Source organism: Ischnura elegans (genome assembly GCF_921293095.1).
Source record: "Ischnura elegans chromosome 13 unlocalized genomic scaffold, ioIscEleg1.1 SUPER_13_unloc_3, whole genome shotgun sequence".
Taxonomy (NCBI): domain Eukaryota; kingdom Metazoa; phylum Arthropoda; class Insecta; order Odonata; family Coenagrionidae; genus Ischnura; species Ischnura elegans.
Window position 1 is genome coordinate 2,917,846 of NW_025791659.1, and position 12,657 is coordinate 2,930,502.

Below are 12,657 nucleotides of genomic sequence, written 5' to 3' on the forward strand. Positions count from 1 at the left end.
CGATCCCAACTGCATTAGAAACTGTTTTTTAGATTTTGCCTAAGTATAGAATACATCTAGGTATAATATTTTCTTAGAATATTATAAAATATTATTTTTGGACATATAATAAAATTGTAAAATTAAATGCCATTTAACAAAAATGTATTAAAATTGAAATTTTAATAAAAACATTATTGTATTTGCAATTTATTAAAAGTGTCAGTTTCCTCAAGTCATGATGGTATGGCTGCTACCTGGTTTTACACGCATATATATATATGACATTGTGGTTTCATCCTTGCCTCTACTCCTCCATGGGCGCTCTGGAACCAGCTTAATTAACCAAGTTATCCTTCGTTCGAATCCCTCAAAAGAAATTTGATCCACAGTGATAATTTATTTTCTAGTAAGAGCTTTGTTTTAATAGTATTCTGTTCACTTAAGGCCTACATCTTTTGTAACTAATTATTAATTAATATTTTTATTACATGTTGCTGGACATAACCATGTAAACTGAAATTGTTTGATTTTTTTATTGTGCATGTTCAAACTTGTTTAGCTATCCAATGGGGTTTCAGTCTAGCTGGCCAAGGGAGTTTCAGTCTAGTTTGTAGCCAAGGGAGTTTCAGTGTAGCTAGCCAAGGGAGTTTCAGTGTAGCTAGCCAAGGGAGTTTCAGTTTAGTCGGCCAAGGGAGTTTCATTGGAGTAGCTGGAGTTCTTAATTGCACTGCCATCCCTCTTCCAAACTCCACTGGTTTTGTTTCAATTTCAATGCAGTTTCAGCATAGAAGGAAGGCAGTGAGTTTCAAGGTAGTTTCAGTCAAGTTTCAAGGGAGAAAGTTTTACTTGAGCTGAAATTGATTGACTTTGTATTGTATATGTTCAAACTTTTTCATGAAAATACGTAATTTATGGAAAAGGACATCCATGTTCCGCGAAACTGTCATTTTTTCCGAGATGACTAGGAGAAGGCTTACGACAGTGTCATTGTGTTGGCCTTTTCTTGCTCCATACAGCTACCACATCCACATATCCAGGTAAAAAGGGCTATAGGTGTGTCTATTGCAACAACGATTGGAGATTTCACTGCCTGATCCATACGCCGCTATTCACAGAAACTCAACAGCAAAGATCTTTGTGCTCTCAACCAAATATTCCGCGAGTGTTCCTTCACCGGCAATGGCTTCAATGCAATGCACATTAGGCCGGCCCTTATTTTTCAGATTTGCGAAAAGTTATGTTTTCCTGGTCTCAAAATGATCCAAATGGTGTTCATATTCACGTGTTAAAATTTGGTTACTTTAAAATAACGGCAACCCGTGCCCCAAGGGCCCTAAGTACTAAGGACCCTCAATTGAGTTTTTTGGGGCCGAAAAAGCACTATTTCTATGTAAAACGTAAAAGTAAAGCCCTTTAGGGCCGATTTTCTGTTTGTTTTAACCTATCTCTAAGCGTTTAGGAGATATCGCCCGTCGTAATGCAATCTCCCCCCTAGGGCGCCACCCTGCACCGCTGAGGTATGTCCCGCACCACTTACTAGAGACTTCCCCTCAACCCCCTCCCCTCCCTCGGCAAAGACTTTGCTCCTGATGTCAAGATCTAGCCTCTGAAGAAATGTGCTTACCTTAGAAAGAATTTAATTGCCATAACAATACTTCCAATCCAAGAGATCAATTTATTTTCACTCTGTCCATGAATTTCGGTACATTAACCAAAATAAAATAGATTTTCATTGTATTTCTAATTTTTCACTGACATCCTACATTTGGCAATGAAAGTGCCTTTCCGCACGTAAGGATTGTATTGCGATGAAAAGTCACTCTTACTAATAAATTTTGAAAGCTCTCTTCCTTCAACGTGACTCCCCAAAAATCTTGAATTAGTTTCACTCCTCTCGCTGCACAATCATTTCCCACTTGATGACCCCGAATAATTTGCAAATCGTTCTTCTGTGTTCATCCCATTCTCGTATGTTCACATCAAAGAATGAAATGCATATTTGCAATACATTAAATAGCTTTCTCGAATTAGTGGTGACAAAATTTGGTATAGATACCTTAGTCATGTCTATACGTTTATATAATGCCTTCTTCGGTGGATCATATTTTCCTACACAAGACCACATACGGCGTATCACGTTTTTTTCACACCTAGAAATGGATCCGTCAAAGAAGGACAGGCCTACCAACTCCTCACTCATGTACCACAAGTAATTTGAAAACCTCTTTTGTGCTGCTTTCGCTATGTCTAGGTTAACACTTTCGTAATTAACAAGTCTTTGTAGGAACTACGGGTCACTGATGGGAGCTAATGCAACAAAAGGAGCGGAGAACCACTTCTTTTCATTTCTTCTTGAATACATTGAAATCTATTCCACCAATAACTGCATTTCGTTCTCCTCTTTAATTGCGTAAGAACTTTATTTCTTTAGCCCAAGCACATTTATCCGAGAGATTAACTGCACTTTCCTCCTCGCGCGTCAAAAATTCAATGGTACCGCTCCTTGTAATGTCAAGCAAATCATCAAGATTTGTTACGAAAGATTCACTTCTCTTCATATCCACCGTAGTTCGCGTTCTCTTTATGCCGTTGCACGTTCATCCATTCTTTGCGTCATTTTTCTAACTTTTCAATCGCCTTATTTTCCGTAAAAACAGGAATTCTAGTTTTATACTATGGATGAGACGCATTTCTCACGGTTTTTCTCGCACTAAGTCTTACAAATTTCGAACCCATTAGGAGATAGAGAAAACACATAGTACTTCTCTCACTGTCGGTAAATTCGAGCCGAGTATTTCTTCACTTTCTGTTCCAACCAGTTCAATACCTGGATTTAGTCTTTATTACATGCCTTTCCTTGTTGGTCTATTCTTAAAATGAACGTCACGTTCATGATAAAGTATTTATTTCACCAATTTTCTCCTTACATCCTAAAAAACTTAGCTCTTCCTATCCTTTGCACACTATACACAAGAACTATCTCTATCTAGCCACAGTGATCTACATCCGTGAACTTACTACCTCCTTTCTTCTCCTTGAATATTTCTATCTACTGTTGGGGCCCTGGAAGACCTGCTCATTCCCTTCATTCCTTTATTATTCATAGACACATTTCTATCACATGCTTATAATATTTTGTACATAAAAAGCACTTTGGAACAAAGCCTGCTGGAATGGTTCGCGGCCGTTTGGCGGCAAAAAATCAAGGCTTAAGAGGTCGGTACCCAATACATAGGACGGCGTTGAAGGGTTAAAATTGACATTATAGGCTTTAACAACATTAATCATGACACAAGAGGAACAACCTATTCAATACTGTACCACTAGCATGTAAATCTTGTCATCAGGAGCAAAGTCTTTGCCGAGGGAGGGGAGGGGGTTGAGGGGAAGTCTCTAGTAAGTGGTGCGGGACATACCTCAGCGGTGCGGGGTGGCGCCCTAGGGGGGAGATTGCATTACGACGGGCGATATCTCCTAAACGCTTAGAGATAGGTTAAAACAAACAGAAAATCGGCCCTAAAGGGCTTTACTTTTACGTTTTACATAGAAATAGTGCTTTTTCGGCCCCAAAAAACTCAATTGAGGGTCCTTAGTACTTAGGGCCCTTGGGGCACGGGTTGCCGTTATTTTAAAGTAACCAAATTTTAACACGTGAATATGAACACCATTTGGATCATTTTGAGACCAGGAAAACATAACTTTTCGCAAATCTGAAAAATAAGGGCCGGCCTAATGCACATCCACCTAGACCTGCACCTGACATTCAATGAAGGCAGCACATGGAAAACTCGACTTCATTGCAAAGTTGTGATACCCAGTTGTTCTCCGGTAACAAAATATTGCACTGGAGGAGCCTCTGACATTCCCCGGTCACATTTGGCTCTGCTTTTTCAACTGTCTTCTCCTTACACGATAAACTGCTTACTGGCTACCTGCATTCCCTGTCCAATACCTGCAACCACTGAAACCGCTCATAACAGATGCAAAAGTGGTTAGGCTCATGGAAGCAAGGACACTCAACATATACTAAGTACAAAAAAATTAAAATCTGTGAAAAAAAGTGTCCGTTAACATTAGAAGCAGCAATTGGCAAAAGGATCTGCCCATCACTGCAGCTCTCCGGGAAATGAAGGTAAACTACGAAAATTTGGGATATATCTTGCATTCACCAGAACCTACTGCAACTCTAGCAGATCTGTGGCTGATAATAGCTATGATGATTTGGTTTCAAAAATCAGCAATTAAAATTGATCATAAAAAAGGAAGTTGAAAACTCAATTTGCTTTTAATTTTTGTAACTCAACCAAAGTAATACCTATATTGACCCAGGTGTAATAGCACTCGTCCATGAAATAGACGTGTGATGTAGATGAGTTTGAATATGCAAACTTATTATAAGAGCTCTTATTGTTGTTTATATGTTTTTGTTCCAAAAAAAGGTTGGCCTTTTGATGCTGTTGCCATTTCTCTACGTGCTGGACAAATGGACAGGCTGTAACGTGGCCTATCAACACTTAAGCCAATCCTTCTATGTCTACTTTACCCTAACAATCCTTCTTATCCCCGGGCCAGTGGTAGCTGAGATCGTCAAAAACTCTTTGAAGTAGATAAGCATAATCACAATCACAGTGAAGATGAACGGTCTAAAGAAATAGCAATAAAAATTAATCGTTAAATATTGTTCATCACAATCTAATTATAAGTTTACTTTTAATGAAAGTTGACTTTAAATTTTAGTTTTTGAATTTTGGTGAATATTGAGGGAGACGGTAATGGCGTGCAGCGGGTAATAGCGGTCACTATGATTTCTTGTAAAGTGGGCAGCTCAGAGTCGAACTGATAGGTGCTGTCCACTCACGACAGTTTATGAATATACTTCTGGGGCCTAAGTCTGTAACTTCGTTTTCTCCCGAGTTGGGAGAAAAGAGACTCGTGAAGCTCCAGTTTCATCCAACTGAAGTCTGTAACGGTAACGGAGAAAACTTTCTCCCAGTAACGGAGAAACTGACTCTCCTGGAGAGTATCTTTCTCCCGACTGAAGTCCGTAACGCGATTTGGAGACTCTGACGCGCCCTGGACGGGAGCTTGGGAGTCACCCGCCCGGGACCCGGCGATTCATTTTCTCCATAGGAGAAACGAGGAAAATACCAATGGCGGACCGTTGTGGGCGATCGTACTGCAGTTCTAATTGTATTCTAATATGGTTTTTTACGTGTTTGTGACAAAATAGAACACGAAAATGCATTCTTCAAGTTAGGCAGGCAACTTATGTAGTGTAATTTGTGACAAGAATAGAAATTTTTGTATGGCTGCATTTGCAAGGAAATACGTGCAGTGAACTTTCATTGTGCCTCTAGTATAAGTGAACAAAATTTGTGTCCTTAGTGTACCCCTTAGTGAATTGATTGCACATAGACGATGAAGTAAAGAGTGAAGTGTGTTGTGAATGTAACATCTTCGACGAAATTATTTCGCACGTATATAATTTAGGCTACGAATCAACTGTATACATTACGATGAAAGGTATCTAACTATGTATTGCGAAGGGGATATGTTTCATATTTGAACTAGTCTTACTTTAGGGATACATTGAACGCCTGTTAATTTTCATTCGTTTGTTCGCTTCTAAGTTCTGTTTGATTTTATTACGTATTGCATCTATTTCCAATTCCCGTTGTGAGATGTGAGGTTTTGGCAATGTTTACATTTCACGCATTTCGTTGTGTTGTTGTTTGTTTTTGTTTTGGTCATGTTACGGTGAGAGTGATAGTGAAATTCGAAGTTTGTTGGTGTTACAATAACTGGTTTAGCAATTTGTTTCAACCTATTCATTTAATTGTCTTCGCAATGTTAATGTGAAATAACGTAATCTGATTCTAAGTCGTTAGTGATGAGTAGGAAGTGAGGTGTAAAGAATCCTTTCGAACTTCAAGGAGTGCAAATTCTTTTAGTGTGTGCAAAGTGATTGGAAAACCGATTATCATGTTTTATTAGTGTTACATAATGGTGTTTTATATTTATTGTGAGCCAAGATATTTATTGAAACAGTTGATTCCGAATATAATGATTATAAGTATTAAAAAGATAGAAATGTGTGCGTTGTAGTGCTATATGTGATATGATGAGCAATAAATATGTACAAGTAAGGGTAATTTTGCTTTGTTTTCTCTATATATACCTCTAGTAAACCATTTTCCCCATGTTTTCGCTATTCTACGCTGTCAGTCTTTGAAATTTTTATAAGTAGTGAGGCAGGTTGTTGTGTTTCCTAAACTATAACATTTTGGGAGATTGTAACATATGTTACTAATTGCTGGCACGTAGGTATTTGCAAGAATAAATATGTACCAATCACAAATTTATCTTAACGTTATTTTCTTTACGATTTTTTCTGCATAGTAAAGTTTTTCAATTTTCTTTTTCCACTCCCACATTGCGTATTTCAGCTTTTCGAGGATAAATGCATGTAATACTGACGTTGATAGTTATGTTTTTCCATACTCATCATGCATTCACCAATGAAAGTAAGCATCCGAAGTGCAAAAAAATATGCCATATATATCATCAATGAATACAGCGGCCGTTTGTATACAAGATTACCTACATCTAAAACATAAAAATGCTTTGGTGTTACGCATTAGTCTCTCCTTTTTCAATGGTATAATATACTCTTTTGTGTGTACTAATGAACAAATATATCTGCGATGGATTTAAATCGATTTATCCACTATCAATTATAATTTCGATGCATCAATTTCTTTTATTTGAAAGTTTAACTTTAATGATGAACGAGTAGCCCTTATTACAGGTGAGAATCGTTTGATTTCCCTCTCGTTTTTTTATTTGAAACAAAGCTTTTCTATTGGTTCTTCACGGTATCGCCGGCTTCGGATTCAATATTTTTCATACCTACCTGCCGTTCCTGTCCGATACCGAGAATTAGAGTTTTCTCCGGTAGCGGCCAGGAACTGATGTTCTCTCCGCCAAGTTACGGACTACAGTCGGGAGAAAACTACGGGAGAGTACAGAGTCTCCGGAGAAAGGAGAATTCAAGTTACGGACTTAGGCCCCTGGGGTGCTTGTCATTTTGCCAATCATAAATTGGCTATTGTGCAAGAAAGGCTGTTTTGACGATTCTCCTTACAAGAAAGACAATAGTTTAATCAGCTCTTACCGTTTACTTTTTATAGGGCGAGACTTATCTCGTAATAGTAAGGTAAGCCGTAATCTGTAATAGCATTACTGAATTCCTTGAGGTATCCCTTCAGAGGAGTGTTTCAATTTCTATGTGCATTTATAGTGTATTTCAATAGTCCTGTATTTTACATAGCCCTGAGAGCTATAAAAGCTATTATTATAACTAAATATTATTAAATGCAATAAAAGTAATCGCTAAACAAAGTGAAGGAGGTGGCCTTTTGCGAGTGCGCATATAATCTCGGTTGGTTTAGTTGATGGGGTCTCAGGAAGGTACAGAGAGAGAGATGGCTGAAGTGAAATTAACGTCTCTAAATAATGTTGTTCGAAGATGTTTCCCCAAAATGGAGTGACTCCACTTAGGCAAAGCACCATTACAAAGGAAAGCTGCATGATCAGTAGAAAACTGCTTCGGGAGTACAGATAGGCGTAAAGCGAAGGCTGGGAGCCACTATACTCTGTTCATTTTATCTCCGTGGGTGGGTTGGTGTGGCTCTATACGGGAATGCTTACCTTTTGGCTGATATGGGGTTTTAGTGACGGTTTCAGTGTCGGAAAAAGGGAGAGGACGAGTGATGAAATACGTGATGGGAATGCTCATCGCAATGGTGATCACGAAAATCAATTGCTGTCGACGATCATTTGCGAGTGATCACTCTGGTGATCTCAATATTAACCACTCGGAAATGAAGAATATAATGATCGTGTGAAACAGGATTAAGACATGAAAAGTAACGAGGTCTCATACAGTTGTTTCAATGTATTTACCTCGATAGCCCCTTACTCTGTAATGACGAGTCTAGCTCGTCATGAACCTTTGACGCCAAACCGGGCGATGACGAGTGTATCTTGTCATTCGATTTTCATAAGTTTAACACTGTTAAGATGAACAATATAATGACTTTCAAAGCTTAGCTATGTTGAAACATTCATAGCATACATGAATAATTCATATATCATGAATCAAGATGCATTGGAAGGATTAAAATGATTTTATTCGCGTAGCGATAGCTGTGTTCTCCATGTTTAATAATCACATTTTAATTGCGTAGGTTTCAGCGGTGTAAAGGTTCCAAAATCTCCATTCTCACGGTGCTACCGAAAGTGTGGAGGAGAACACCGACAGCCTAAGTCGTTTGCTCCATAGAGAAGGGTAGCGAAGTAATAGTGAAAAGAATCCATACATGTGATATCTATTTTTAGCGATTAAATGAAAAGTGAAAATTTTCAAGCGCGAAAACGGGACGGCTAAGTATGAATGCTGGGAAAACGCCATGTTATGTCATTCTGGTTCCTGCTGTCACTGTGTGAATTGACCTTGGGACAAGGCTTTGAGCGCTGATACGATTCGGGCTGCTAGCTGGTAGCAGAGTACCCTGCTAGCAGATAGCGCTTGCCTTAAATAAGGATTGTTAATAGTCTATGAAACGAAGGAAACTTTCTGACGATAGGCAGTTTTAATAGGTGATTATTAAGACATTTCCCAGAGCTCTGTGCCTCATGCATGCATTGGTAATCTCAGACGATGTAAAACTCCTACCTACTCGTATAGAAACTAGGTCCCTGTGACGTCACGTGGAGTGGCATCACATGGGCGCCAATCTGGCCTTTTTCAAATGCGGTTAAATGTGGCCATTGCCATTTGCATGACCTGGGATTACCCCATTGGGCTTTTTGGTCACTTCTGAAATTTTCGATATGACAGGAACATTCGCATTTCTGAAAGTTCGTCAGGTGAAACAAGTTGAGGACTTGCTGGATTTAACTTCACAGCGCGTTGCTTATATCCTACTCATACGGCTTCCCTGCATGACACGAAAGTATACGTGTGTTGCGGGAATTATTCTTGGCGTTCGGAATGCCTGCGTTTGTTCGCGTAATTTTTTGTCAGCAATAACCACCCCAGGTAAAACATGGAAGACTTTTCAGGCGGCTTCGCTTTCCTGCAGCACAAGTGTAAATAAGCGGCTTCGCGCGGCAAATCCCATAACAGTTACTCCCTTATTACACTCACGTGGATTAAACGGAACAGTTGTAAACTGGATACGCGACTTTCTCAGTGATAGTGAGCAAAAAGTAGTTCTTGACGGAATTAGCTCTGTTATTGTAAAAGTTACATCAGGTGTTCCACAAGGAAGCCTAATCGGCCCCCTGTTGTTCATGATATACATTAATGATCTCTGCTCCCGCATAAGCAGAAAAATCCGTTTATTTGCTGACGACGTTGTCATCTATCGCGAAATAAGTGATCACTCTGACTATGAAATTCTATCATCTGACTTCAACAACGTTCATTATTTGTGGAGCCAAGAGTGGGGACTCGAACTTATTCCGAGCAAATGCACATGGGTACATTTCTTGCGGAATTCGTCCAACTCTAACCATGTTTATGCTGTGGGCGGTATTAGCATAAAGGCAACAGGCAAAATCAAGTACCTGGGAGTTACGATAACTTCGAACCTCACGTGGGGAACACATATAAGGAATATTTTTGCATAGCCCTGAAAAAATTGGGATTCGTCAAGACTTGTGGGAAAATTTTCGGATGAGAAAGTAAAAGAAAGTTGCTATTTCGCACTCGTCCGACCGCACCTTGAATATGCTGCGAGCGTAGGGATCCGGCGCAGAAAGACAATCCACGAACTGAACAAAATAAAGGAAGGCTGCGAGGTTCGCCAAAAACCGCTATGGGCGTACAAACAGCGTTACTCAGATGTTAAGCGAATTAGGCTGGGAGCCGTTGGAGACTCGGAGGCTGCGTGCTAGGCTTATATTGCTTGAACAATTGAGAATAGATATCTCTAAGAGGGACACTGAGAAAATAAGACTTGAGTCCCGCTATATTTCCAGGTCTGACAGAAGCGACAAATTATGAGAGATGTTTTGCCGAACGGATGGATATTTGAATTTGTTTTTCCCCTGAACCACAACCCAAGCGGAAAAAAAGTTCAAAATGACGTTCAGTTGACGAGGTTGCCGTCAAGATTTAGTTCGCCTCTTCTCATGACGTGAAAATGACTTCATCGTGACCATGCGCATCCTCTGCTACTGCAAATTATAGTTAACAAAATTCATGATATTCACGTTAACCGTCTTGAAAATGATGCCCCGGACCACTTATTTACGCATATGTTGAGGGATAAAAATAAAAACATAATACACAGGACTCTATTTATGCACAAAGATAACTATACTGAGTTTCTTGTTATGGCTGTTCTTTAATTTATTTTCGTGTGTTCAAAAAGGACGATCAACAGTTCCACGACGTTGGCCGCCATAGCCTCAGCAAACTTCCCAAGCACCCTGGTAAACAATCGCGTATCGCGTAGCGGAGGATTGTTGCACAAACTCGCATTAGCAGCGTGCTGCAGGCATGCTTTGCGCATGCGCTGTTGATGCGCTGCAATTGCATGTTTCGCCAGCGCGTTGCGAAAGAGCGCTGCACAAGCGCTGTTACCGCGCTCCATTGAAACGGAAACGAACTTGCAGCTGTGAAACCCCTGTGCAGCGCTGCTGCAGCTACTTGTGTTTACAGGGTCCGGTGCGTGTGTACAAAGGTGTTATTCGGTGACACTGATGAGTAAAAAACTTGATGCAGAAATAAGGCCCCTCTTGGGTGAGTGTACGTATGTCCATACTATGAGGCTCTTTGGGTGCTTTCCATTCATGCGACTCACGCGTCAACTTGTGTCTACTCGCGTCATTTGTTTATAACTCTCCTATTCCTGAGCGTTACCGTTTGTTGACTTGTGTCACAACAGTCGGCGACACACATCGAATGGAACACGAAATCCACGACGCAAGTTGACTTGTATCGACGTGTGCCAATGAATGGAAAGCGCCCTTTGTCGACAATTGTTACACGAACATGGCTTCTCCCGAGTGTGTACGAAAAAGTGTCACCGAGTGCGGCACCTCTTCAAGAAAGACTTTTCGCACTCCTTGCACGAATGTGGTTTCTCTCTTGTGATTGTGAGCATGTGGGAAAGAAGGCCATTCCTCCAAGCAAAAGAACTTACTGCACACATTGCCAGAGAAGATTAATCTGCCCGCTCTTACAGATGATGTAGCAATAGTTACTGAAAATAAGGAAGACATAAAAGACCTAGCAATGGTGATATTGAGAGGGACAAACAAAGTAGGTTTAAAGGTGAATGAAGAAAAAGAGATTACATGAAAATGAGCACAAATGAGAGCCAAGAGAATTAATTACCAGCAATATATTTTATAAATAAAAAGACTTACCAATTTAAATATTTAAGAGTGAGACTGACAAATAACAATAAAGAAGATGTAAAAATAAATATCCAAATACCAGCTGATGAAATATCCCTAGTAGCAATGGATATCCATATAATATCCATCGATGGTTACCAATATCCAATAAGCATTATAGGTATCTAAAAGTAATATTGCATGGATATTGTGAGGATATTGATATGTGCTGGCTTTTTGAAAAAGCATAATATCTAAAATTAATATTGTGTGGATATTGTAATGATGTTAATTTTCTATTGATTTTTGGATATTAATGGGCATGATGGACATTTCTTTAATCCCATTCAAACATACATACATGAATATAATTAGTGAATGCAATGTGCACCGCCAGGGGAGCAGCCAGGAATCAAGGTTTTAGGCACAACTAACACTGGGGGGTCTGAGGGTCTGGAATACCTGCTAGGGTAAGTGGGATATGCTAAAGATCACAACTCTCAGCAGAAGACCAACAGCAATGTTGCATTTAAAAGGTTTCCCTCCCTTGTGTATGGGTGTCTTGCCAAGATTCCACCTTTTCCACTTCGCAAAGGACACCGCCCTGACACCACATGCCAACGAAAGATTTCATATCACCCTTTAATTTGCGGTAAAGATATTCCCTCCTGATTCTGCCTTCGATCCTTTTTTTTAAATACTCTGCGTATTTTGGAGCCGTTCGTTCGCCTTTTTCTACTGCCGTAAAACAATGGTATACACTTGTGTTTGGTGAGGGCACTATTCTGAATGATCTTCAAGCAGATTTTATTGGAAATATTGTAGTATTAATAAAATACTTAAGAAAAACAAAATGACAAACTTCATTCATTTAATTGGCAACTCAGTCTCACTTAAATTGTTATCCAAAGATAATAATTATTTACAACAAACGTATAACAATTTTATTTCAAGGAAGAATGCTGCAAGCATTAATGATTAATTTCAGAAAAATTGAGAACCATAAAGGGCATGAAAATTATGAATGGACTTAGAGTAAGACACCTTTTACTGATAATTATTGGCATGTCTTCAGTAAAAACTTGGCATGCAGGTTTTCTGATCCCATCTGATAGCCTGGGAATGTGTCCTTTTCTGCTACCACTCTTCTTCAATATTCATCATGAAAACATTTTGTAAACGAAAAATATTCATCAGCACAGATTTGCGTGTGGCTCAATTTGAACATTAGGTATATCAAGACGAATTATAACGTCCATGAGC